Source organism: Gossypium arboreum, chromosome 9 (genome assembly GCF_025698485.1).
Source record: "Gossypium arboreum isolate Shixiya-1 chromosome 9, ASM2569848v2, whole genome shotgun sequence".
Classification (NCBI taxonomy): domain Eukaryota; kingdom Viridiplantae; phylum Streptophyta; class Magnoliopsida; order Malvales; family Malvaceae; genus Gossypium; species Gossypium arboreum.
Window position 1 is genome coordinate 41,819,072 of NC_069078.1, and position 3,656 is coordinate 41,822,727.

The window sequence follows — 3,656 nt, forward strand, 5'->3', positions numbered from 1 at the left end:
AGGGGTGGTTAGAACCCATTAACAAAAGAGGATACATAGGATGATAGAATTGTCTGTCAAGACTATTCCTCTTAAGGATGAAATTGATAAGGTAGTGTCAGCCAAAAAGGCTTGTTAGGTGGGAATACAGTAAGAAAGAAAAATTTTGAGACCAAATGATTACTCAAAGTTAGTGATTGTGTATTATAGGCCATAGTGGTTTGTGGGAAAATACTATGTTATGCTTAAGATTAATATAATGCAATTTAAGTAGATTATAAAAAAAAGAATTTGACCACTATTTAGATCAAACGAGATTTGGCCTGCCAGATTGGCGTGGGATCTTATTAGCCATTCTAACGAATAAACGTAAGTAAGACATACATAATTAAGTTAAGGAAAGAGTCTGCGATGGACTAAAATAGATTGAGCGTACTCCCCAAGAGCTTTAAAAGGGTAAGTTGGAAGGACGCCTTAATAGAACAAAAATGGCGGGAAGAAGAACCCATAATGGGGATATGTGGAAACAAGAAAATAGGTAAAGAAAGGATGGGATCTACAGGAGCGACGAGGCATTCAAAAGAGCTATTAGAATGGCTCGAAGACGGATAAGATGGTATGTTATAAAGGTTTAAGAGAAACATTTCCAGCAAGTATAAAATTTGTTATTTATTATTGTTATTAATTAATAGAACCTTGATAAGATGGAATATGTTTTGTGTAATGTAGAAACTCACTAAGTTCATTCAAACTTATAAATGGATTGACCTGTGGATACAAGATACGTAGAAGAAGGAACTTGAGGAGGGACCAAGCCAGATCGTGCTGAGACAAGGGGCATTGAAAGAAAGTTTCATGCACATAGGATAAGGGTCACCTTTAGAAACCTCGCCAAGGGGACGAATATGTTGTATTCAGATAGTTACGTTAGATACTAGAGTTGAAATAGTAAATCTTCAATTTAAATTTTATAGGCTTTGTTATATAGTTTTTAAATAAATAGGAAATATAGTTTAAATTTAGATTTTTTAGTAAATTCTGAGTATGTACAATATCCCAATTCTGTTGTGATGTCTGCACCCAAATCTGGTGATTAGATTGGGTAAGGGTGTTTGTAATAGCCTGCCCGGCGAAGTCTCTGTATCTGGTTACTGTTTGGCATATAGTTTGTAAAATAAGGATATGAGTTTGTAAAATGTTTGTTATGACTAAGTATATAATTATGTGTATTGCATCATTTGGCAAACTCTTAGTTTTGGCGGGTTCTATGGTTTGGCAAACACTTTTATTAAGTATCTGCCTAACCTAGATGCTTTGGGTGAACTCGTTAAGTTTGTAGATGTTTAGATTTGTTTATTATTTCAAAATGGTAATTTGGTTAGTTAATTTAAGATTTAGTTAGAAAGAAACAAGATTGCTGTAGATTATAAGACTTAAATTATGTTAGGTGCACTTAATCACGGGAACCAAGAGTTTTAGTGAAATTATTTGATTTTTCCACTAACCTTTGTCTCCATGCTTAAGTATATAAGGATAGCAGTGGTCTTTCTGAACATTTTTACATTTTCTTTTTTCTTGATTTTCTCTGAAACTTTTTGAAAACCTAAGTTCAGAAAACCTCTTCAGAGTGAAGGTTCATAATATTCAGTTAACTTATACGTTAGTACCAACTCACTATTGAAGATGCTAAAGAAGGTCCAAGCAATAAAAGTAGGGGACCTACTTTATAGATTGTGCGAGAGTTTCTAGTGAGTTCTTTCTTACTCTCATGTGCTAAAATTTTCTTTATTTTATAATTTGTATAACGTAAGTAATGCTCATTTGTAATGGATGAAAGATGTTGTGTGGTGTTGTGTGGGTAATGGTTATCCAAAGTCTTCAGTTTGAGTGCAGTCTGTTTGTAAGATAAAGTAAGCACCATTCTTTATGTTTAAGCTACTACCATTTGCTTCTAATATGTAAGATATTATCTAATCTAATATGTGATGATGAAGATGAAGAGATATATTTGTGTAGCCTCTGATAGGGCAACTATATTGTAAACTGGATTGGAAAATCATGATAAACCATGTTTTTCTGAATGAGAATGATATGAGGAGTTAGGGGGGAAGAACGTATGTGAATATGACTGAGTGATATGCTTCTGATTTTGAATTCTAGGTACGTGGTTGGCATGTGGATAGTGTAACGCCCCGAGCCCGAGACCGTTGCCGGAGTCGAACACGAGGTGTTAACAGACTTATTTCATTGTAAAACACAGTTCATTTAAAATTTCCAGACAAGCTGGCTAACTGCGTCACTGTCACCTTAAAAATCATATCTCGAGTTCCAAAACTCTAAAACAAGTTTCGTAAATTTTTCCTGAAACTAGACTCATATGTCCATCTAAAAAGTTTTTTCTAGAATTTTTAGTCGGGCCAATTAGTGCAGTTTATTAGTTAAAGTCTCCCCTGTTACAGGGTTCAACTACTCTGACCTTCATGCATTACGACTTAGATATCTTCCTGTACATGGCTTCAATACTCATGCCGTTTGTTTTTAAAGAAACTAGACTCGAAAATGAATCTGTACATATAGGGCATGACTTCTAATTATCTCTGGTTAATTTATAGTGAATTTCCAAAATCAGAATAGGGGATCTAGAAATCGCTCTGGCCCTGTTTCACGAAAACTTAAACATCTCATAAACTACGGCTCATATGATCGTTTTGTTACTTTCATATGAAAATAGGTTCATCAAGGTTCGATTACATAATTTATTCATTATTTAATTCTATTCCTACTATTTTTAGTGATTTTTTCATATTCACATCACTGCTGCTGTCGTTATCTGTTTTTAAGGTAGACTTTACCTATTTCATAATTTCCATGATTTAACTAGCCCTTTAACATACATAGCACAAAAATATGATCGTGATTAACCATTCCAATGGCTAATCATTGCCAAGCCTTTCCACACCTCTCAATAACCACATATATACAAAATGATTATAGCACTATGCTCAAAATATATAAGCCATTTTCGCATGGCTATCCAAATATATACAATACCAAAGTACTTGACTAACAACAAAAGGGTAGTCCTATACATGCCATTTTCAGAGTTCATCTAAATGAGTACCAAAAGGGCTTTGATAGTGTGGATGACTTTGACTTTGACACTCCCGAGTCAGATAGCTGACGAACCAAAATCTATAAAACAAAGAATCAAAGAAACGGAATAAGCATTTAATGCTTAGTAAGTTTTGAGTAATGAAATCATGCACAACTGAAGTATAGCATTCATACGACTAAACGAATAATTTCATATACACATTTTCTCACAATCATACCTACTTCACATTTCCAACCCTTATATTCATACATAAGGAATCAACTTGACTAAAAGCCGGAAGCTTGTTAATCGATTGAGGGAATACTATTTAGAAGGAATCAATTATTTCAATGCACATACGAAACATACCTCATCGTTGGGATTTTACGAGCGTATTAATTGAAATTATTACAGCAAGATCGCTCATTCCCAAACCCAAATATCTTCGGGATTTAGCCGGATATAACCATTCGGACAAGGCCTTGGTCTTAGCCGGATATGGTCACTAGCATAAATGCCTTCGGACTTAGCCCGGATATAGTCGCTAGCACAAATGCCTTGGTCTTAGCCCGGATATAGCAAC